This window comes from Typopeltis vanoorti, chromosome 13 (assembly GCF_054136105.1).
Source record: "Typopeltis vanoorti isolate ZY-2024b chromosome 13, IOZ_Tvanoo_1.0, whole genome shotgun sequence".
In the NCBI taxonomy this organism is placed as follows: Eukaryota; Metazoa; Arthropoda; class Arachnida; order Uropygi; family Thelyphonidae; genus Typopeltis; species Typopeltis vanoorti.
Window position 1 is genome coordinate 85,702,046 of NC_143561.1, and position 26,549 is coordinate 85,728,594.

Sequence of the window (26,549 nt, forward strand, 5' to 3'; positions counted from 1 at the left end):
CCCTTCATTGAATGAGGAAAAAATTTGTTATTAAACTGACTTATTTCTAAAATTGTAATATTTTGCATCGTGTTTTCATTTTTAAAATACTTTATTTTCATGAAGTATTTTCATAAAGGAAACAGGTAACGTTACCTTGTCATTCCTTTACGATAATTTTTATGAATATTTCCATAGGGGCTTCCCAGAAGAGATATAGTATTCTGTTGTGTCTCCAAAGTTTAAGAAAATACTGACGCAGAATAAAATTATAGATACACAACACATATACAAAGTGGGTGTACTCCGTCGGGGGGCTCCACTTTATACCCGGCGAAAATAATTGTTATCTAATTTTAACTTCGTTAATTTTGTGTGGCAACTTTGTATGTTGTTCAAAGCCAAATGAATTCACAGCGATAGCATGGAATAGCTGAATCGTAAAAACAACTTAATGCTGATAAAGCAGGTTTATCTAACCCCACTTGTATTCTATTGATTCCAGATTTTCCGAAGGTGAGACTTTGAAATAATGGGTACGGTTACTTGGAATCATTCCTCTTTAAGTGCGAAACGTAGCATATCAGGCAATAATTCTTAATTTAAAACATATGTCTTTATAAAAATAAAATAAAATAAAAAACATACAAATATTAAATCTCATATTTATACGTTAAAGCATTTGTACTAAAGTTCTGTAACTAGGACGTATCAAGCCGGGTTCTTTTCCCATATACCAAAACATTTTTTTTTTCTTTCCTTGTTATTTGACATTAATGTTTATTGTTTATAAGCTATATAATAGCATAGATTCCGAAGAAGTCCCCCCCCCCCCCCAAAAAAAAATTGAAAATGACGGTAATCAATTGAAAGGGGGTGCCTAATTTCATTCTTACCTACAAGGCTCTTTGACCTCTGGTTGGTGTCAATTGTCCCACATATACACCATTTTAAAAATTTGGGTGGTGGTCGTGGTGTGTGTGTGTGGGGGGGGGATAGCATTGTCTGAGTACTCTCTCTTGGCAGCAGCAAAAATTGAAGAGTAAGAATTTTTCTCGTCATACACAAGTCCTTAGTTACTGTAATGATAAATGAAATTGCATCTGAGCTGGTTATCTAAGATGTGTACAAGCAAGTGTTACGAAACATAAACTTCAGCAGGATACTCGAAAACTACTAAACCGACTACTATACATCACTTAGTAAATTGACAATGTCAGATAACGGAATGTTGGTAAAGAGGGAAACAGTGTCAAAGCTGAATAACAAATCCGCCTCTTGTATTTGAATATGGTTACCCGCCTGATATTGCAAAGATTATTTCATCTGGAAAAACAAGAACTATAGACAGGTTAAAGGTACCTTGGGCAAACTATTTTTTGAACCATCTGGAAGGTACCTTGTTCTCATCCATTCATCTCCAACTTTCTCATTAGTTTCATTATGTCAATGATGTTTTTGCTATTTGGCCTCATTCTGAAAATTAACTTACTACTTTCCTACAATGGATCGATAGCCATCATCCGTGCATTCAATTCACCATGGAAAAAGAAAATGTTGGTAGCTTACTGTTCTTGGACATCCTTCTTACTTGACAGCCTCTGGTACTTTGTCAACCAGTGTTTATAGAAACCTACCTTTGCTGGCAGATACAATCATCAAAAGTCTGCCCATCACACCTCTCAAAAAATTGGTGTTATCAAGACTTTAATTAATAGAGCACATAATGTATGCTCCTCTCCCTCAAACTTACAACAAGAACTTCTTACTATCAAAAAATGAAATTTAATGGTTACAACCCTCATCAAATCCAGCAGATAATTGACTCCTACCTAAGGATTTTTCAGCACACTGCAGGGTTCCAATCACTTGTATTTCTGGTATCTCTGAACCTCTTGGTAGAATTTTGAACAAGTATCACCTTATTCCCACATATTTTCCTATCAACAAAAGTTCTCATCTGTTATCCACAAAAGACAAACTGTCACCTCTATCATTAGCTGGTGTTTACTAGATACCTTGTGAATGTAATTTGGCATACACTGGGCATACAGGTCGTTCTGTGGAAAAAAGAATTAATGAACATTATTATTATATTGAATATGTGAACTTATTCAATATAATATTATACTTTCAGATTCTCATTCTATATAAACATCCAAAATAGTTTTAATATTTATTAATATATTAATTTATAGCACAACATGGTATCTAGTGGGATGAAGCCTGTCTTGTCCATAGAAGTGGTTTTAAATATGAACATCTTTTCAAAGAAAGTTGCGAAGCCCTTTTACTTCGGCTAAACCTGAATCAGAACGATTCTCTCTCTCTCTCTCTCTCTCTCTTCCCCAAAAGTGGGAGATTCTCATTCTATATAAACATCCAAATTAGTTACTTAAGTATAAAGAGCTAATAAACTTCATTTCGGCAATGAAAACATTACTTAAATTAAGGGGATATTAAATCCCACATAGTTTTAAAACCGAATAAGAAACTCAAAGATTGGAATCAGAGAGTTACCATTCCAATCCCAATCTTTGAGTTTCTTATTCGGTTTTAAAACTATGTGGGATTTAATATCCCCTTAATTTAAGTAATCCAAAATAGTTTTAATATTTATTAATATATTAATTTATAGTACGTGGCAACCATTTTAATTGGTAAAACAATTGTTGTGTGTGCCTTGTATTCCCGCTTCCTTGATTTGTTTGTTTCTATGCACCGATAATGTACTATTATTTTCAGTATGAGATATCAGTACTTTTATTTCATTAAAGTTAATTACTGTAGTTAATGTGTAATTTGCTATTATAGTTATACCACAGGTACCTTTTAAATATTAATGCTACCTTTGCTGTTCTGCTCCATAGTGATATCCAAACATAATTTGAAGGGGATTTGACATAGGCAGTGATCACTATTATTATTATTATTATTTGTGACATCTCCAAGTAGTCCGAAGACTCTGTGGGAGGACACCCATTGTACAACTCTCCATCTCCACTCCTACACAGAACCTCTATTACCAATCACCTACATCAACGCCATCTACTGCCCACAGCCACCACCACAGCTAGTATTTTTTTTTTGTCTGTTAATTGTGTGTTCTGAAGGGCCGATTTGTCTGTATGCATGATGAAAAACCCGAGTTTCACCTTTAGTTTTGAGCAATATAAAAATATAAATAAATTTCATATTAAAAAGAAAAATCAGAACTTCATGGTAGAATCAGGAAGCTATAGATGTAGTCATGGGAAGAAAGCATATTAAAAGTTCCTAGCTAGAAAATCGGCACATGCTCTAAGAGAATACAGTGAAAAATATAAAAAAGTAAAGTCATTTGTAAAAGAAGCTAAACAAAAGTCTTGTTAGGCGGCAAAATATTGAGGTGGCTGTTGAAAAAGCTTAGAAATGGATGAAAGGACTGAAAAGGAATCAGAGATGACAAAGGTGACACTAAAACTGAAGATACAGATATTTTAGATGTGGAGGACTTAGAAAAGAGTGCTAAATGAAACAGTAAATGACAGAATGGTGGTAGAAAATGTTCTAGAGGAATGCAGTCAGGAGTAAATATCAGTACTTAAGATAGAAAAAGCCATCAAAATCCTGGCTTATTGAAAGGACAGGAATAGATGATATAATATATAACCAGAAATGCTTAAATGTGAAAGTTTAAAGTTTTACAGCAAACTCCGGAATTCAGAAGACCTAGTCAGATGGTCAGATTCCAGATGATTGGAGTAGAGCCCTCATAGTACCCAAAAACTGAATGTAAGAATTATAGAGGAATTGTCTACTGAGTGTTTCAGTTAAGATTTTTGGGATAATGCTTGAGAAGTTGCTTTAAAAAAATTATGTAAGGGGAATTTGGGAGAGAACAACCTGGGTTGGGCCAGATAGAGGTTGTCAAGTTCAGATATAGACTTTAAGACAAATAGTTGAGACACTATAAAGGATTTGTATTTTGTATATTAGGAAAGATGTAATAAGAGAAAGGTTGTTAAAAATGCTATAATTATACAGTGTTAATAGGATATTATATTGCTCAATACGTAGTCTATATTTGAGTGGTATGTAAGCAGTTGGAATTTAAAGAGACTCAGGCATCATAGTATGATGTAAGATTAGATGTCAGACAAGGATTCACAACTCACATGAAGGAAAGTGGCATTAAGCTTGATATCAAAATTGGAGATGGAGAATCTCATCTCTTCATGCAAATGATGTTATGCTCTTAAATAAATTTAAGACTATGAAATATTTAGTGAAGATGCAAATGCAGAACAGAATAAGCAAAAGTGGTATGTAAGAGGTCAGCTGAATAAATATATGTGCAATAAGAGAATTAGTCGAAACACTAAACTAGCCCTATACATGACAGTGTAAACATATTTCAATTTATGGATATGAGAGCTGAGTTGGAAACAAAACAGTGGATCAGAGACTAGACACTATGGATATGAGAGTTTGGAGAAAAATTATTATTATAACGGTGTCCCCATGGAATCAAAAGCCTTATCATTGGAGACCCTACGTTGACACACTAACCATTATTCACATAATACCTGTCGTACTTCTCCTTAAATTCATTCCCAGATGAGGCATTCACAACCATCTCTAAAAAACACTAAACTAGCCCTATACATGACAGTGTAAACATATTTCAATTTATGGTGAGAGCTGAGTTGGAAATAAAACAGTGGATCAGAGACTAGACACTATGGATATGAGAGTTTGGAGAAAAATTATTATTATAACGGTGTCCCCATGGAATCAAAAGTCTTATCATTGGAGACCCTACATTGACACACTAACCATTATTCACACAATACCTGTCGTACTTCTCCTTAAATTCATTCCCAGATGAAGCATTCACAACCATCTCTGGCAACACATTCCACCCATTCACAACCCTTAAAGCAAAAAATCTAGTCCTAACACCTTTGTTAACCACATTCTTACACAACCTCCAGGGGTGTCTCCTCGTTTTATCCCTTCCTGCACTGGTCTTAAAAAAGTCAGTATCAATCATATAAAACCCCTTTAATAATTTATATGCATCTATCATATCTCCTTTCCTACGTCTATCAACTAGTTTTTGGAGCCCACAGACGTTCAATCTATCTATGTAGGAAACATCCCACAGACCTGCAACAATCTGTAACTTGCCTCTGAATCCTCTACCATTTCTTCATCACCAAGAAATCCAGGTGACCAAATCTGTGCACAATAGTCCAAATGCAGTCTTATTAATGTCTTATAAAGTGGGACAATCACTTCCTTATCCCTGCTTGAGAATGTGTTCTTCAACAACCATGTAATTTGATGTGATGTTTTGGCAACCTTGTTCCTACCTCATCAACTTCTTGCAGTTCAGTTTCGTTAATATATTAAACAGCATGTGATCTTATCCTCTTAAAGTGCATCACCTTACACTTAGCCACGTTAAACTGATAGCCATTTACCTTAGCCCATATACTGTCAGCCTATTTAAGTCATCCTTCGAGATATCTACATCATCTGAATTGACTATCGCTCTTCCTAATTTTGCGTCATCAGCAAACAAGTGGATATTTCCTTTCATATTATTTCCAATATCATTAATGTACAAATTAAACAATAGAGGACCAAGCACTAAGTCCTGAGGTACACCACTAGTCACCTGCCTTCTCCTGGACTCAGCACCTCTACAAACCACCCTTTGATGTCAATCTACCAGTGACCCTCTAATCCAAATCACCAGCTTCGAATCCATACCCATTTGCTCCAATTTATGCAACAGAGTTCTGTGTGGATGAAAAAGATATGAATGAAAATCAGAGTCAGGATCACAGAAACAGGAAAGATCAGAACAAAGAGAGAGAGAGAGAGAGAGGTGTACTATAACTTGTTGGTGGGATGGCTTCAAAGAATATAGATTTGTTATGCTTGTTTACTAATGCATGGAGTATCAGAAATAAAAGGGCTGAGTTTGTGGCATACTGATTCGATCAATGCTACAAACAAAAAAAGATATTTGGTATAAGTGAAACTTAGTTAACTGAGGATGGTATACTGTCAGGACTAGAAATGGTAGGATACAGAATTTTTTGAAAGGAATATATTTTTAAAAAAAATGTTTATGGTGCAAAGACATGTAAGGTCACTGCACCAGGACACAGGTCACAGCAGCACATATGGTAATTGGTTAGTAGGACAATTACAACCATCCATGCCTTTGGCGGGATTTGAATCTGCAGCCTCTTGGCTAGAAAGTGGCTATGCTAACCACTCAACCAACCAGGCTGTCCTTTCTAAAAGGATAGGAAGGTGAAGAGAGAAAGGGGAGTACTGTTAATGATAGCAGAGGAATTGTGTCTTTCAAGAGTGGAAGTGGAAGATAGTAGTACATGTGAAGCTATTTGTTGTGAAGTTGAGATCAATAGAACAGTATATTATATTTAATAGGATGTTGTTGTTGTAGGCCAGGGAATGTGGAGAGCAATCACAACCAACAAAATTAGAAGTTAAAGAGGATATTAGGTCTGAGGAAGATGGGATATGAGATAGAGACAAATAGGACAAAATATATTATTGGTTGCTGCTATAACCAGGGGGGGGGGTCCACAGGAAGATGTTGATGCCATGTATTGGCAGATTAGTACAATGAACACAGGCTGAACAATTATTATGGGAGACTTTTCTCCAATAATAATTGTCTGCTTTCCTCCCTCCATAACTATGGGGACATCGATTGGATTGAGGAAAGCAGACATGACAAGATGGAAGTGGGATTTATACAGTTGCTAAGGGATAATTACATTAAACAACACATTATAGAGGGGACGAGGGGTTTGTAGATGTTGGATCTGATAATAGCATCAGAAGATGTATCCATAACCAAGGTAGACACTCTACCCCCAATTGGGGAGAGCAACCATGCGGTCTTGTTCTAGGAAGTTGCCAAACATGTGGAGTTCTCTGTCGAGAAGGGGTTTTTGTTCAACTATGATGCTGGTGATTATGAGACTCAGGAGTCATCTTAGAACAGTGCCATGGCTTGAGAAGCTACAAGGAAAGAATGTCAGTAGTGCATGACAAGTGGTCAGAGATTACTTGAGAGTAGTAGTATCAGACTGCATACCCAAGATAAACCAAATTGGAATTAAGTGGATGAGTAGGGATATAAATCAAGAGCTACAAAAGAAGAAAACATTGTGTAGGAAATGTAAAGAAAAAGTGATCAGCATACTCATGAGCTATACAAAGTGCAAGCAAGAAGGTGACTAGTGTGGTAAGGAAGGCCAAATCAGACTAAGAGAAAATTAGCCAAACAGGCCAAAGTAAACCCAAAAGAGTTTTTTTGTTATGTTGCAAATAAAAGGAAAAACTATGGTAGAATGACTTTTTAAGCAGTACTCATGATAGGAAGGTGACTGAACTAAAAGAAATAGTTGAGTTGCTGAATGATCATTTTGCAAAAGTGTAGTATCCAGGTGGTGATTTCACAGTTGCTGATGTTCCAGAAATGCATACCAACATTGATGTAGATGAACAGGAGGTGTTCAGCATATTAAAAAATATGAATGTGAATACAGCAGGGTGCTGGATGGCATATCAGTCCTTGTACTATGTGAACGTGAAAGAGAATTGGCACTGCCTCTGACGAAGTTGATCAATCTAAGTCTCAGCTCTGACAGGGTTCCAAGGGAGTGGAAAGAGGGTAACATAGTACCATTGCATAAAGGTGGCTTCAAGACAGAGGTAGCAAACTATAGACCAATTAATATATCAGGAGTGGTTGTTAAAGTATTGGAAAAGTTGGTGAAAGGTAAAATACAACAGTGGATGGATAGGGATATAGGAAAACTTTAAGAGGGGATATTCAGTTTGCTGATGATATAAAACTGGGTTGAGCAATAGTTGATAAAGGTGATGTAGATATCCTGCAGGATGATTTAAATAAGTTGGCATTGTGGACAAAGGATAATGATTGTCAATTTAATGTTGCAAAATGCAAGGTTATGCACTTCGAGTTGAAAACATTGCATATGGTGTATCATATTGATGATTTTGGTTTGCAGGAATTGATGAGACTTGGAGATAATGGTGGACCAAGAGTTGAAGTTCAGAGGGCATATTGCAAAAGTTGGTAAAATAGCTCAATGAATTAATTGGATGTCAAAAAACATGCTAACAAGTAAAGATAAGGAAGTTATTATCCCTCTTTATTAGGCTATGATTTAGGCACATCTTGACTATTGTGAACAGATTTGGTCACCTGGGTTTCTTGGGGGGACCAGGAGGTGGTCAAGAGGATTCAAAGACGAGTGACCAAGATGGTGAGATCTTGGTCACTCGTGTCACTTGGACACCTGTGGAATACTCCCTATGAGGATAGGTTGAAGGCTTGTGGGTTACAAAGTTTAGTGGATAGGTGGAAAAGATGAGACATGATAGAAACTTCTAAGATATTAAAGGGGTTTTATAAAATTAATGCCAATGAAATTTTTCAGTGTATGACAAATAGTCAGAGAACCAGGGCCCATCTGTGGAAGTTGTGTAAGAGAATGGTGTGGGGACCAGATTTTTTGCATGTAGAGTGAGTGGAATGGATTTCCAGAATTGGTTGCGAGTTCCCTGATGGCAAATGAATTCAAGGAGAAGTATGATAGAATTTATGTACATGATGGTTGATTTGGGTCTCCCGTAATGAGTCTCTGAGCTCCATGGAGATGCCGTAAAATAATAATAATAAAAGGAAGATGATCCTAATGGAAGATTTTAATTATAGGAATGTGGATAATAATGAGAAGTCAGTCATGTCATTGTGGTATGTATAAAGGAATATAGATTAATATAGCAAAACCTTATTATTTGATATAACAAATCCAAATAATGATTTTTAATATTTCTGTGGTTTAGCAAAGGTTCATTTAACTTCCAGTATGGAGGTCTAATATTTCTTAATGGGAATTAGATTTTATTAAAGTAACTATATTCTCCAGCAAGATTTTTAAGTCGTCGTCTGACTTATACATCATAGATAAAAGGACCTGTAAAAAAAAACAAAGAATAATTACGCATAACAGATTTTTCACAGACTTCTACAGTCTACTATATACAAACAGGGTGACATAAAACATTGTATTAAATAATGTGCAAGCATTTTGAACAAAGCTAGTTGTTGCTGTCACTTTTGTGACATTAAAGCATGTCATATTATTATTATTATTATTATTATCATTATTATCCCACGACTCCATGAAATCAAAGCCTCATCTAGGAGGTCCTTTTGTCACACACACACACACACACACACAGCTCATTATAACATGCGTTAAATACACTCAAATTCTCTATAGACACCACACCACACTCTCAGGCAAGGCATTCACAAGTCTGCATGCAAAAATCTGCTTCTAACCCCCCCCCCCCCCCATGCACGCTGCTTACACTCTCCTTATACGGCTTCCAGAGATGACCTCTGGTTCTCCCCTGATTTCCCACCATTTTCTGTAAAACCTCCCCAACATTGATCCTATAACAACTCCTTACCAACTTGTCTCTATCATATCACCCCTCCTCTTATCAACTAGACCATAGATGGCGAACCTATGGCACAATTGCCAGAGGTGATACATCCGAGAATTTTGCTGGCACGCCAACGATTTACAGGTGCTATCCTTTTATATGCTTATAAATTATTCATCCATTTTTTTTAATTGTTATAATACGTACAAGTTAAATTTTGTTTTACACGAAAGAAACTAACCAACAAACACAAAGCCTACTATAAGGAAAAAGGCACTGCGGCTGAAAGCTGAGGGGCATAATAACATGATCAGCTGATAGAAAAGAACTGTGTTTAGTCACGAAAACTTTTCATTATTTAAAAGCTTATTAATTAACTTAAGTTTATTATCTTTAATATTTTTAGCATATGATAAGTCACCAGCTGCAACTTTGTCAAAACACGTGTCTTCTAAACATATGATATTAAGAGTAACATGGCGGTCGTATCTATCATATCTGCCAGACAGCTTCCTACAGTGGGCTGTGAACAAATACAATTTTTCTTTTCCTCAGTTGACTCATTCTAGATCCGGGTTTCTCAACCGCTGGGCCTTGGCATCAATTATACCGGGCCGTGAGAGGTTCTTCTGAAATTTGTCATTTTTCATGAATAAATATTTTATAGTGGAAATATTCTGAGGAGAATATAATATTCTTGAATATAACAAAAAGCTCAGACCCAGAACACCTAAATAACATCTATGTAGGAAATCTCAGTGACGAAGCAGCGTACTTTTAAACATGGAAGTATTCATGAGTGATTGGGAATTTTCAGACATCGAAATCTATCTTTCAACATTCAGAAGTTTGTTGGCTGTCCTGTGGTGAAGTTCACGAGAGGTTATATGAACTCCAAAAGGAAGCTGAGCTATTTCTAATTAATAAGAAAAGTGACCTGTCCCATATTTCCAGGATAAGAAATGGGTTGCCAGGCTGGCATATGTCAGCGATATATTTTTATTATTATTATTATTATTACGGGCGACTCCAGGGAGTCCTTAGACTCATCGAGGGAGGCCCTAAATATCATGTCCACACAACATTCTTCTCACAGTATCTATCATACCTTGCCTTGAACTCACTCACCGTCATAGCACCCACAACAGACTCTGGCAGCTTATTCCACTCATTTACCACTCTAAAAATAAAGAACCCAGCTCCAACACCCCTGCTAACCACACTCTTGCCCAGCTTCCATAGGTGTTCCCTAGTTCTCCCAGTTCCCTAGTTCCACCAGTCCTGATCTCAAAAATATCCTCTGAATTAATTGTATAGAAACCCTTTAGCAATTTGAAGGTCTCAATCATATCTCCCCTTTTCCGCTTATCAACTAATTTTTGCAACCCACAAATCTTCAACCTATTCTCATATGGTTCATTCCATAGACCCGCTATCATCTTAGTCACTTGCCTCTGGATCCTCTCCACCTCCTCCCCATCAAGAAGGAACCTAGGTGACCAAATCTGGGCACAGTAGTTGAGATGAGGTCTTATCAAGGCTCGGTACAGAGGTAAGGTATTTTCTTACATAAACGAATTGAATTAAAACTTCAAGGTCCAGATAGAACAAAATTTAATGCTCGGAACAAGGTCGAATCATTCAAAAATAAACTCAAACTCTGGCTTAATATAATTGCAGAAAGAAATACTGAAATGTTTGAGTCGTACTCAGATTCTATTATGGAAGCAGATGATTTCTATGCACACAGTTCAATTTCAGATATTATTGCAGCCCACTTGAAGATGTTGTCGATTGAAAAGTTTTAACCTGAACATGAGGATCCCCAGAGGCAAAATATGTGAATTCCTTTGTTGAACTCAAAGAGACAGCCCTTACCTTTGAAGAAATCCTTCAACTTTTGAATTATCACTGGAAAGGACTGGAAAGTACTTTTAATACTATCAGTAATTCGAAATTCTGGATCAGAATGAAAAATGAATATCCAAATTCATATGAAATATCCATGAGATTTCCACCACATATATTTGTGAAATTTTGCATTTATATTTGCATTTTCTGTCATGACTGCTTATGATGAAACAGACGAACAGCTTGCAACTTTCTGACTGTCTCCGTTTGGCTGTCACTTCAATTCATCCCAGAATTAATAAGCTAACGGACAGAAAACAGCAACAAAATTCTTACTACCATAACTAAAACTTTCAAAAACTCAGCTGTAGTAAAAGAAACTAAGTTTAACTTTTTCAATAAATTTTAATCGCAGTGTTAAAGTGATGTGTTTTTAAATTCAAAATATTTATTATTGTTGGATCTAGTGTTTAAAATTGAGAGACTCATACATTTTTTTTATTTACATACTTAATAAATTACATACTTTGCATATATAAATATTGGGAGTGGGTATGTGATAAAACCATATTTATTCGAATATAATTCTCACTTTTTTTTCCCATAATTAAAGCTAAAAATTCAGAAACCCAAACAGTGAAATCTTCCTTCCCATTATTCCAAGCAAAAATTAACATTAATTTACTTACAAGACTTGAGATACATAAAGAACAATCTTCACGAATGACTAGTGAGAAGTGAAAGCATACTGCGAAACAGAGAGCAATGGTAGGCCAGTATAGATAGAGCAGCTATGAAGACGTGCATATGATTGGTGTGGTATTAACAAAAGATCGCGCGACTCAAAGATAAAAGCAAGCCGACAATTTTTAAATTGAAATGCTAATTCTCTTCAACCAAATCCCATAACATCTGCAAATGTCATAACAACACTCACTATATATTTCTTAGTTTTAATAAATTCACGACGGGGTGTCGTTTATCATTCCGACAGAACTTCTCATTACCTGCGGGTTCAACTCACACAAAGTTTCAACCCTTGGTTGATTTTTATTGCTGCTTGTTTGCATTTGAGCTGGCAGGGGAACTCACACAAGCATTATATGGCATGTTTTTATTCGTGGTAGAATTTTATTTTAAGTTAGCCTTTGTGATCTGTCGTAATGACATCAAGAATTTCAAATGCAATCAAACAAACACTTATTTCATGTAATTGAAAAATTGGACAATAGTTTTTAGTTAGATACTGTGTTTCTGGTGCAACATATAGTTTTACTGGAGTTTATACAGCATAGTTTCTGTGAGAGGGGAATGTGATTCATTATTTAGCACCATTTTTATTTCATCTGTCTGTAATTGCACTATTTGTTGAGAAATATATTACACAGACTGCATAAGCATCTGTACCTTATTCAGGGATACAATAAAACTACTCGTTTTTCTGGCTGTTAGGAAGGGCATGTTGTTATTGAGGGTAGCGAGTTACTATCGCGTCGACGTGAACATGTTTAAATATTTTCCGTGTGCGAGGTATATGCAAAACTTTTTAATGTCTTTTTTCGTAAAGTAAAATCAGGGGTGCGAGTTATACGTGAGGGCAAGTTATATTCGAGTAAATATGGTAAATGTTTGTAAGCATATGGTAAGGATGTCTACAAGTTGACATCCTTCTGCTGCTTCCCCTGCTCAGTTGACGTCTATGAAGAGTTAAAATGCATAAATATTTTTCTCACTGCAGTTTTTTTTTTGTTTTCAAATCAATATCATTAAAATCAATTTAATTATACAATAATCAATTTTACACTGAATAATATTATAAATATATATATATATAATATATATTATAAATAAAATAATATTTATTTATAAAATTATAAATAATTAAATTATAAATATAATAAATAAATAAATAAATATATATATATATATATGTATATGTATTTTAAATAAATAAATAAATACATTTTCTATTAATTTATCCTCTATTAAAAATTGCCCGGTAATTCAGCAACTTGATTTGCAAATTTTTGGCATGCACACATAAAAAGATTCGCCACCACTGAACTAGACTCTGCAAATTTCATCTTCTCAACCTTTCCTCATATTCGACATTCCAGAGATCAGAAACTACCTTAGTCAGTCACCTCTGGACCCTTTTCAACATCTCTTTGTCCTTTTGACAACTAGGTGACCAAATCTGGGCATAGTAGTCCATGTGTGGCTTAATCCGAGCCTTACACAATGGAACAAGAATCTCCCTACTTCTACAAGTGTCCTTCCCATCATTCCCAGAATTCTTTGTGTTGTCTCACAATTTTGGGAATGTGTCCCCTAAATTTCAGATCCTTATCCACTATCACCCTAAGATCCCTTGTTTCCTCCACCTCCAACAATATATCCTCACCAAGCATAAATTCTACATCCCATCTTTGTTTGCCAAATTTTAAAACCTTACATTTTGCAACATTGAACTTGCATCCCCATTTCCATGCCCATTCACGTCTTCTTGTAAGGCCACAACATCTTCTCTATTCTTTATAGTTCATCCCAACTTTGCATCATTTGCAAACAATTGAATATCCCCATCCAAATCTTTTTCAATATCATTAACATACAAGTGAAACAGCAGTGGCCCGAAAACAGATCCCTGAGGCACATTGCTAGTGACTTTTCTCTTTCTGGATATTGCCTCCCATACACAACTTGCTGATATCTATCAGATGACCAGTCTCCAATCCAATGCACTAATCTAATATACACCCCCTTCTTCTCTAGTTTGACTATCAAGTTATCATGTGGTAATCTATCAACAGCCTTTGCGAAATCTAAGTATACTACTGTGTATCCCTCTCCTCTGTTCAAGGAAGCCGTCACATTATTGTAATAAGTAGGCTACTAAAACATGCCTTTAGCGCAAAACCTTTAACAAATTCATGCTGTCCATCAAAGATAATACCGTTGTTGTCAACCCAGTTCTGGATCCTAGTTCTCACCAGCTTCTCCAACAACTTTACCACAACACCTGACACACAGATAGGCCTATAATTTGATTCCTGAGTTCTATCACCTCCCTTATGAAGCATCACAATCTTGCCCTCGTTCCACTTTTCTTTGGAACTCGACCCAGTGCAAGACTCATATTAAAAAAAATATGTGAAGGCAGATGTCAACTCCCTGGCACATTCCTTCAGAATACGTGGTGATATGTTATCAAGTCCGACAGCCTTATATCTACTTTGCAGTTGTTAGATTTTTGATAAATGCAGACCAACTTGGTAGGATTAAACTTTGGTTTTTGTTACACTTTATGTGTAGATACAGAGTACTTCCAAGTTTTTAAATTTTCTTATAAAAGAGTTTTACTGAATATACAGCATTTTTGTTTTTTGCAAAGGTGACCTTTAGTTATTGTGAGAAAGGCTAATCCAAGTCTGTGCTTCCTTATCTTCTCAACATCTTTTACGTGTTCTGATATGTCAATCTGTTCAGACTGTTCCATCTAGCCTATGTAACAAATGCCAGAAGAGCAATGAATTTTATACACTCCTGTGCGGCCCACACTCACCTTTCTACAGTGGCAGTAAGACACCGAGTGAACCACTTTATTTCACCATAATGATTTTTTTTTCCACTCGTTCAAATTTCCTGATTAATCTTACCATCTATTTAATTTTACACCTACCATATTTCATTTCTTGATTTTTGAAGTTTCACATATATATCCTTTTTTTACAGGAACCCTTGTTTGTATATCTTCCACCATGTAAGTCATTTCACTTGGTTGCTGAGAATGTTGCTGATGGGAACAGAAATGGAGAGCTACAGAAGTTTGTGGAAAGATAGGAAGGAGGAAAGAGAAGTAGTGGGGAAACTGTGCTGTTAATGATAGCAGAGGAATTATCTGTTATGATAGGTTGAAAATAGTAGTACAGGTGAGGATTTTGAGGCTATTTGGCGTAATGATAGGCTTGAGGATGTAGAAGGCACTGATCATGAAATGTTTATGCAAGCTGGTTGAGCATGTAAAAGGTTAGGTTATCCTTATGAGAAATTTAATTATTGGATTTGGATGGGAAGGAAGACAGTATAAGGAAGCAAATATAGATGGTATTGAGTTATGCATGGGAAAAATTATGCTAATATAGAAAAGAGAGTGAATTTGTTGAGTTTCTGAGAGATGACTACTCTTAACACATTCAGTGTTAAGAGTAGTCATCCCTCAGAAACTCAACAAATTCACTCTTAACACATTCAGTGCTACTGATGCTTTAAAGTGTCAAATCAATATTTTCATATGTGCTACTACCACTCCTAAGCATTGTCAGACTTGCACGTTTCTATGCTGCATAACTATCGCATTGAATCTTCCATAGAATGGAAGACTCAACCCATCCCTGACAGAAGAGGACAGTAAGTGTCAAGATTACAAATTAGTCATGGCTTCTTGACTAACATTCGTGTCTATACCCCATAGGAAGAGAGGAAGATTACAATATCTTATTATTATCCTAAGACCCCCCCCCCCCATGGAATCAGACTTATCTAGGAGGTCTCTTTGTCATATACATACAGCTCATCATACCGCACCTTAAACACATTCAAATTCTCTGCATGCAAAAAACCTGCTTCTCACTCCCTTGTTCACACCCCTCCTTATTTTGTTCACACCCTCCTTTCAGGGAAGACCTCTTGTTCTCCCCTGATCTCCCACCATTTTATGAAAACCTCTTCAACATTGATCTTATAATAACCCCCTTAACAACTTGTACATCGTTATCATATCACCCCCTCTTCTTCCTATTCACTAGACTCTGTAAATTGCATATTCTCAACATTTCACAGTTACCTTATTTAACCTTCTGACCATTGGAATACATTTAGGATAGTGCCATTGCATAAGGGCAGGAGCAGACTGGAAGTGTCAAATTATAGACTAGTTTGTGTTTCATCAGTAGTTATTAAGATCTTGGAGAAAGTAAGATACCATATACAGCATTGGGCAGATGAGGGTAATGTTATCTGTGAAAGTCAATATGGATTAAAGGGTGTTCTTGCTTTAGTAATATGATTGACTTTTATAATAACGTGACAAGAGCAGTTAATGAGGGAAAGGCATATTCTGCCATTTTTTTTGGATTTTGCAAAGGCATTTGACAGACGGTGCCAAATGATAAGCTGATATTTAAGTTGCAGCACATGGGTGTAGATGTCAGGTTAGTCAACTGGATTCAAGATTTGCTATCTGATAGGCATCAGAGAGTTGTGTATGGTGGGGCTATATCAAGGAGGCAGAAGGTTACAAGTGGGCCTGGTTGGCCAAGTGGTTAGCGTATCCACTCTCCAGTTAAAAGGCTGCGGGTTCAAATCCCGCCATCGGCATGGATGTTTGTGATTGTCTGTGAAAATAATAATGGTGGTGGTGGGCAGTAGATGACACTGATGTAGATGATGATGGTAATTGCAGTTCATTTGTAGTTGGCAGATTGAGTGGTGGAGACGGAGAGCTGTAGAGTAGGTGCCCTCCCTCGATGAGTCTTTGGACACCCTGGAGGTGTTGCATAATAATAAAATACCAATTTTTTGAGAGGTAGTTACAGGGTTGACACTGGGAGTTCTTTCGCTTGGTAACAGCGGGAAGGAGCGATGACAAGGGGGCCATCTCTGGAAGTTAAGAAAGGAAGCTGTGAGCAAGAGGGTGAGGAGTAGTTTCTTTGCATGGAGGGTGGTTGAACCATGAAATGCATTGCCTGATAGCATGGTGAAGCAAGAACGGTCAGTGGGTTCAAGGAGTGGTATGATAGACTTTGTGTTTCCTTGGAAAGACCTCCCACGATATGTCTTTTGACTCCATGGAGGCCTGAATAATAATAATAACTCAGTCTGACCTAAGTAGTCGAATTGTGTAGGCACTGTAGCAAGGTCATACTGTCATTCCGAATGCCTGTGGATGTTCTGTCATAAATGAGTGGCAGTCAACATGTTAAGTAGCATCTATAGAAGCAACATAAAGTTTTAATGCTATCTTCATGGGATGTGGTTGTGTATGAGATATCAACACTACCACTGTTGGTGAGAGTGAAAGTACTGATTTGGGAGGTGATCAGGCAGGAAAGGATTATCACCACCTCATAATTTCACATATATCCCATCTTAACGGTAATCCTTTCCTGCCTGATTACCTCCCAAATGAGCTGTGGGGAAAAGAGGTAGATTGGTTCTCTGAAAACAATGCCAGTTAGTTGTGTTGTTGTTGTTTGCACATATGCATGCAGTGTCTCCAGGAAAGCAAGGTAACTAGGGGTGTGCTGCAGGTTTTCTAATCTTGGGACTCTACTGTTTAACTTATTTGTTAATGATATTTTATGTAGTTTAACAAGGGTCTTCAGTTGTTTGCTGGTGATGTAAAATTGGAATTATGAGTTATGAGTAGTGATGCTAATGTTCATTCATTTTCTTCAGAAAAATTAAATAGACTTTTAGCTTGGATAATGAGTGTGGTTGTAGTTTTAATGTAAATAAGTGCAAGGTGTTGCACTTTGAAGACAGTATAAAGGCCACATACTGTATTGGTGGAATTATGCTTCATGAAGTGGATGAAATTGAGATCCAGGAGAAGGTATGGTCAATAGTGGCTTGAAGTTCTGGGAACACATTGTAGTATGGCAAAGACTACACAGAACATTGCTTTTATGCTGCTCTGAGTAGTAAGGCATGACACATTGCTGCTATTTCTTAGTATTCATTTCTAGAGAGGGTTCAAGGATGAGTACTAATGCAGTATCATAACAAACGTTAGTTATAATTGGGATTATCTAAGTCAGTGCTTCCCAAACTTATGGATGTAAAGGCCTCCTTTGTAAAAATTAAAACATTTCATGCCCTCCCCCCCCAGTAATACAGACATATTATTATAATATTTATTGTATTTATATTCAAGATTTTGTGTTTGTAATCTTTTTTGTGCTTCTTATCAATACCTTTGAAATGAAACTTATATGAATAAGTATATATTTGCTAATATTCATTAAGCACCAAAATACATAGGAAGCAAAATTTGTGAACCAAAACCAATGTGTGATTTTTTTCCATTAAAATATAAAAAATAACAAAAATTAAATATGTTTCTTTTAAGATTAAAAAAAAGAACTAGTTAGTCTTAAAACATTTTAAATTTGTCAACAAAACTTACGGCCCCCAAGGGGGCTGTGGCCCACAGTTTGGGAAGCGCTGATCTAAGTGACTTAGATAATCCCACCTCCACTTAAATTGCAGTATTTAAGTGGATAGGCAGACAAGAAGTAATATGACTGAAACATTTAAGTTAGAGGATTACCAGATCAGTACAGACATCATCACCAGATCAGACCGAATTATACATAGTCATGAAGTCATCCCTGAAAATAAATGTATGGTAAACAAGGGAATGAGGAGGAGATTTTCTACATAGAGAGTGATGGGCAAGTTTGAATGCATTGCAAGAACATTTTATAGGTAAATAACGGGTTTAATAAAAATAAACAATTATAACCGTACAAGGAGCTGCAGGACTGCATCAGTCCTGCAGCTCCTCCACTTAAACAAGATTTTAAGAAAGCATTCATACTACCTTACATCAAGAATGTTACAGACAAAGTGGTTACATTGCTCCTTGAGTAACATCATCAAAGTGGCTTTTTACCTTTGCATAAAATCTCCAGATTCTTACATCCACCAAAACCTCTGCATCATCTCATGAAAAAAACAGATGTTTATGAGATTCGTTGCTTTTGTGGCATTTGCTATGTAGGCCAGACAGGTAGGTTAGGGAAGATCTGCATGTCTGAACATATAAAAGACGTTGAAAAAGAAGACAGTATATATCCAGCTTGGCATTTAACATAACTATTGCAGGCCATCGAATAGTTTGTCAACAAATGAAAATGCCTTATATTGATCATAATTGTTTTACAAAAAAGTAAAACAATTATGATCAAAAAGCCTCGCAAATGCTTAGGCTCCCCCACCCAACGTAACAGAAATCATGACTTAATCTTACACCAAGTTTGGTCTGCTTTCATTAAAAATCTAACTGCCACAGAACATGACAGCACAACTAGCAATGTTCCAACATGCATATATCAATGAATTTAATGCTTTTTTTTTTTTCTGGTTACTTATTTGTGTGTACCAATTATGAAGTTCTGATAACATCTAATATGTGTAATTAATTGTTTTTAATCTTTTATTGTGAATAACTTTTTACTAGTACTCCTGATGATGAGTCTGACAATTTACTAAATTTTTAGGGTTATAATTGTTTATTTTTATTAAACTTGTTATTTACCTTAAAAATATGGTCTCAATACCGGAAGCTCTGGAGAAACTCATTTTCCTTGCTTTCAGATACTGTCAACATCTTTATTCATATATCCATATTTCCGTAATTAAAACTAGCTGTAATGATCATTCACCTTAATCCAAAATTTAGTTTTAGACAATAACAATATCATGATAAGCTTTGGTGTCACCTCCCTTTTTATAATCAAAAAATGCCCCCCCCCCTTTTCCTTCCTAAGGAGATCATTGATCTGTTTAATTTTACCATTCATTCTGACTACTTCACTTGGAAAGATACTCTTTATAAATAGATTGAAAGTACAGACATGGGCTCTCCCTTGTAGCCAATTATTATAATGGAGCATTATGAAAAATATGGTCTTGATACTGCTATTCTCAAAACCTATCTGGCTAAGATACATTGACGATGTGTTTTCTATTTTGCCACATGGCTTAAACACATTAGACTCCTTTCTCCTCCATCTCAACACGTAATACCACAGCACCACAGAATCCACTTCACTGTAGAAAAAGAAAATGATAATAACCTGCCTTTTCCTAGATACTCTAATTACATGTCTTCCCAATGACATCCTTTTCTTTCTCCGTTTCCAGAACCCCCCCCCTCCACACACACACACACACACACACACACACACAGACAGATACATAGACAAACTTTCCCACCATCCTAACAATATGGTGTTATAAAAATCCTTGTTAATAGAGCTTCCAGTCTGTTCTACCAAGGCTGACCTTACTGCTGAACTCTCCTTTATTTGCTGGACTTTCCTATCAATGGCCACAAAGCCAATAAGATCAACAAATTAATTGTTCCTGCCATCTCCTCACATCCTGCTCGGCTGACTATAGTAATGTTATAATTGTTCCTTATATCCAAGGCACCCCAGAAAAAATAGCCAGATAGGTTTGAGAATAGCCGTATCAAGACCATGTTTTTCATAATGCTTCATTATAATAATTGGCTACAAGGGGAGAGAGGGCCCATGGCTGTACTTTGAATACTGTACTCTGCACAGCATTCAAACCTTATCTAAAGCTGGCTACCCTCATCCACTCTCCCAAGAATCCTGTTTCTCTGCCAATTCCAGGTATATACAAAACTCCTTTTTCATGAAACTTATTTTGTTGTGGTCAAACTGGAGATCTGTTAACATCTGCCTGGAAGAACATACAAAAATATATCTGTCACCATAAGTATGGTCAGTCAGGGCTTGCTGACCATGTCTTGGATATCTTGCATAAAATTATATGGGAAAAAACTACTATGCTTCACCACAAAAATAAAAGTTTGAAGGACTTTTTTTTAGAATCAGCAGCAGAAATAAAAAACTGACTTAATCTTAATAAATGTGGCTGCATTAAATTTCCCAAGATTTGGGAAACTTTAATTCTTGAGCCTCCTGCTCATCACATCTAAGGCTAGCCAGTGGCATCCACAGAGGGCATCCCTCATAGTACTTTAAGATTTTAATATTGTAATTTTGTAAATTTACAAATTTTGTAAATTTTAATATTTTAATATTGCAATTTTAATATTGCAATTTTAATATTGTTTCTCTGATGATGTCTCAGTGACTGAGATGAAATATAAGAGTGATTAAATGTTGTTGTTTAATTATTTATATGTGTTGTATTTATTCCATTAAATCCCATAATGAGTTCAAACCAGTATATAAGTCTAAATAGTTGTTTGTTCATATCTTGTTATCACCTTTCATTTTGAATCCTGTAACATTCCTAAATAACGCATCATATCACCTCAATACCACTACCATTTGCTTGTTGCCCATTTATTTTCCATTCCATTCTCAATTCCTATTCCTTATCTAAGCCTTAGTTTTCTGAAAGTTGTTCCAAGGCTGTACAAGATAAGAATCAAGCATACATAACTGGTTCATATTCAAAACTCTATCTTCCTATACTGTTTAATACCAAGCCTAGAATAGCTGGAGGAAAACTGTGAACAATATTTATCAAATCTTTTAGCAATCTTTATTAGAAACTGATTTCAAAGGAGATAAAAGCAAGAAACTTGCATTCTCTCCAAATAGCAGCCATGCCATTTGATCTCTAGCCCTAGATACTGGCTGTAACTTTTGCCCAACACTGCTTCTACTACTATTACATTTAGATGGCTCTGTAATATCATTACTCACAGAAAGAGCCAACCTACTGGCTTTCTATATTTCCAATTCCTGTACAGATGATCTTGGTGAATGTGCCCTAATCATTCCAAACTCTCACCTGTCTCTCATGTCTCACCTGACCTTTCATCAGAAAACAAACAAACAAACAAAAAAATTTTGTTTTGATCTTTTGATCTTCTACAAAGCATAAGCAAAATTTGTGTATGAAGTATCTTCATGGCTAGGCTACTTGTATACAGTGGCTGTTGACTTTACATCAATTGCCTTGATATCCCATAATGCAAAGCACACTTCCTTTCTGACATGTTTGTTGCTATGCATTATGGGAATGGTTATTATTAGCATTCCTGCAATTGTTCTAAAAGTTTGTGCACCAAAGTTCATTCCCTCTGGGTTGTCTTTTTGCATTCTCTTATTCAACTGGTATTTATTCTGCAGTTTAGAAATTGGCCCACATAGGGTGTCAAAAAATCTTTACATTCAGACTACTGTCCTCATATCAATAAGCATAATGAACATTGTTTATTGAAAATATTTGTCCCAGTGAATAATAATGATCTCTGGAGGATCATATATAATTGAGTTATATCAACTCTATAAAGAACCCACAATATCTGGTTTAATCAAGTTCAAATATTTGCGGTGAACAGGAGAATATTTTTCATATGGGAAAATGACAGTATTCTCGAGAAGACTATAAAATAGTAAAATTTTTGATAAAAGACCAAAAGGAAAACCAAGAACAAGATGGATATATACCATTAGTCAGGATAGCAACATCATACCGCAATATGATGTTGCTATCCTGACTAATGGTATATATCTTGTCCAAATTGGAGCAGTAAAGTTTTGAATAGACATGGTTGGAAGCAACAAATCCAAGAGTTAAAGGATCTATTTGGGCTGGAGCCATAAGAAGAAGAAGAATTTTCTTGGATTTTCTAACTCCCATTAAGGAAAACCTTAGTAAAGGTTGAAACCAGTCTGGTAGTGACCCTTCCTGTAATGTATAGCGACATACACATCCTGTTCACATGCAAACTTTGTTTGCTTACACTTGGGTGTTGAATTTAAACAGTAGTATAAAATTTTGTCTGTTATAATTAAAAAAAAAAAAAAAACACGAGAGAGAAAATAGGTTTTAATTTGATCTTAGGATGACTATCTCCCAAATCTTTGGTAGATTTATACAGCCATACTTGTTGAGGTTTGGAATATGTTTCAGGGCTTCTGTTGATTCCAGGAACAACCTCTCTGACTTGTAAAAGTTTCTGTGCAGCACTTTTTTTTTTACCTCCAAACCTCAACAAGTATGGCTGTATAAATCTACCAAAGATTTGGGAGACAGTCATCCTAAGACCAAATTAATACCTGCTTTCTCTCTCTCTCGTGTTTTTTTTTTTTTTCCAACTTAGATGGTGCCGAATTAGGATTTTCGTCTTTGTGTTGCACGCTACAATTACTCATACTAGTCCCACTGTTACATCGGATTGTGGTTGTCTCGCTACTGTAACAAACTTTGTTTGTGTGCTCTAAAGATGCTGGATAGAATACCAGTGAAATATTAGCAATTAAGTCAATAAATAGTTATTTTCTTATCAATCTGTATTCACATCTATACCGTTAAAATCCAATCAACATGTGCAATGAACACATAAACCTTTCCACACGGTTTAGAATTCCTCTACTAAATAATTCCAGAGAGATTGGTGTAATCAACAAATGATGATGAAAGAAAATTATCCAAAGAAACCTTAAAACCTTCTCAGAAAGAGAAGAGAAATGAGAGATCTAGACAAGTAAGTAGAATTGAATTCCTTGAGGAATTCAATTCTACTTACTCCTTTTCCTTATTGTTAGTACAATTGAATTCCTTGAGGAATTCAGTTGTACTAACAATAAGGAAAAGGATGACACAAGAAATTAGACACTTCAGAACAAGGAAAATCAGAATCCTTCTGTGCGAAATTTATGATTCTCAAATATGATTCTCAAAACTTAAACCAATATGAAAATAAAAATGTAATACTCCAAATGAAAGAGGAAGAAATCTATTCAGATGTTTTCAAAGAAGTTGAGTATGCAATGGGTAGCATGAATAGTGAAAAGACATCAGGTGAAGGTGAGATACTGATTGAAGTGCTGAAAGCAAATGGTGAACCAGTCATGATTATGTTAAGTAAATTTATACATCCTGCCTAAGACAGAAGAGCCCCCCCCCCCAAAAAAAAACTAGAAAATTTTCCGAAAATCTTTTCCTAATTAAAATTCATTTTTATAATTTATGTTGTGTCGTGTCTTCTATTTCTGTACTACTTATGAATTAGCTTTCACATAAGGTGGGAATACCTTATTGCTCTCAGGAATCACGGCCGCTGTGAATGCAAGGCAAGCAAAGTAGTGATCGGGCAGACCAAGCGCTACTTCGTTTTCCTGAGCCGGGCCAGAGGAGATTATGGATATCATGTATTAGTGATCACTGCAGATGCTCAGTCATAGGTCATATGCAATGTATAGTGTGTATTCTCAAATCGTCTACTCAACTTGGACCCCCCCCCCCCCCCCCCAAGATTAAATCCTGAGTGCACCACTGGAAGAGAATACCAAAGAGTTGTAATAACGCTGTTCTTATTATAGTGTTTAAAAAGGGAGACAAAGAAGATATTAAAAATTACCCTACCCATTCAGTCTCCTTTCAATAACACATAAAATGTTTACAAAAATTGTTAACAGCAGAATACAAAACAGACTAGATTTTTGCCAACCTCCAGAACAATTAGGATTCAGAAAAAAAACTACAACACTTATTATCATATATAATAAGACATTGTAAAGACAAATGGATACCAAAAACCCTTATGTTTGGACTTCATCGATTTTGAAAAGGCATTTGATTTAATCTCAGCATTAGCTATTTTTAGAAGTCCTAAAAAATCAAGGAATTGAAAAAACTTTATATTGATAGGCTTAGTTTATATAAAGCTCAACTCAATCAATAAAACCAGGAATATGTATTATTTGTTCCTGATTATTTCAGATATTATTTGAAAAAAAATAGAGTTAGATGGGAAAACCTAAATTATTTACAGCAGCCCTAGAAGAAATTTTTAAAAATCTGGAATGGAAAACTGGAAGTATAGTGAATGGGAAAGAGCTAAATCATCCACAATTTTCTGATGGCATTGTTCTTTTAGGGAACTGCATGCAGGGCCATACTTATGCACAGGTGCATGAAGTTGTAGCTGGGGGGGGGAACCCTAAAAAATACCCTGAAAAACCCCCAAACAATGAGAGAGGGGGGCCCCAGAGCACAGTAGTACCTCGGGTCCTGCCCACCTTGGGGAAAAGTGTAAGTAAAGCCCTCACTGCGGGTGAACTTCAGCAAATGATCAATGAATTGAATGCAGAAACTAAAAAGAAAAGATCGAGCAAAGACAAAACAAAAATGTATAATAAATACAGGGATGATCAAAATTAAAGTCTCCCTGTTTAAGACCTTCTTTAAATTTAAAGAAAATGCTGCAAAACTTTGGAGGAATACATTGTCTGCACTATGCCGAGGGGAAAAAAAATTAGTTTCAAAATTCACCACTAGGAGGCTATAGATGTATTAAATGTAGATGTAGCAATTTTCTGTGTGTGTAAGAAAGAGAAAAGCAACACAAGCATAAATAACACATTTTTTATTCACTTCCATTATGCACGGGCTGTACTGCACGCCACAAACTGCATCCTTTGCACAGTGTGTTCAACATCAGAATACAACTGATTGGGACTGATGCTGTGTTATGCATTGTGCATATGCTGTGTTATGCTGTCTTTCATCACTAGCAAGTTATCAGGATAATCTCGATAAAACCTGTCTTTGAGAAATCCCCAGAGCCAAAAGTCACAAGTAGTCAGATCAAGTGAATGAGGTAGGCATGCAGTAGGAAATGCACAGCTGATCACTCTGGCTTCCATGAAATGTTCTCAAAAAACTTCTGTATGGATTGACTGATGTATGGAGGGGCCCCCATCCTGCATGAAAATGACTGAATCCATGCACAGGCACTACTCTAGCTGTGGCACAATAAAATTGTTTATCATATTGTGATACTTCTTGGCAGTAACTGCAGGACCCAACTGGCAAATGTCCTCAAAGAAGAATGGTCCAATGATAAACGAAGCTGTAAATCTGCACCAGAGAGTAACTTTGGGTGAGCGCAAAGGAATTTGAAAGTTTATTAAAGTAAAGTAGAACTGGCAAATGTCCTCAAAGAAGAATGGTCCAATGATAAACAAAGCTGTAAATCTGCACCAGAGAGTAACTTTGGGTGAGTGCAAAGGAATTTGAAAGTTTATTTTTCACTTGGTCAGACTATAATAAATTTAGTTTAATCCTTTATCCAAGTGTGTGCAAACAAAGTTTGCGCCTGAAAGTATCTTCAGGAAGGTGGCACACCGTTTGGCAGCTCCTATAGGAGGAGATGACCTTGCTAATGCCTCTGCCTTGCTAATGTGTCTCCACTTGGGCCTGGCTCCCACTGAAGAGACCTCAATAAAGGTCGAAACTAGTCTGGGTAGTGGCCCTTCCGTTAATGCATAACATTATACATATCTGCAAGGAGATGTGTTTTGCATTATGGGAGATACTGAGATAGGAGTGTTGGTAGCTTGCTCCACCTTTGCAAGGAGTTGCCCGGGTTGTACCACTTTTTCCCCAGTCCTGAAGAT

General features: G+C 36.2%; 1 protein-coding gene across 2 annotated transcripts in view; it reads left to right on the top strand.

The window, feature by feature from the left end:
* Positions 1–319: 319 nt before the first annotated feature.
* Positions 320–26,549, top strand: part of LOC150100331 (uncharacterized) — a 154,848-nt gene continuing 128,618 nt past the window's right edge. Inside the window, exon 1 of one of the 2 annotated variants that reach the window (XM_090402836.1) lies at positions 320–515. The gene's annotated coding sequence lies outside the window, so the exon portion shown is untranslated. The remainder of the gene's footprint in view (positions 516–26,549) is intronic. The other variant, XM_090402835.1, reaches the window with a different exon arrangement.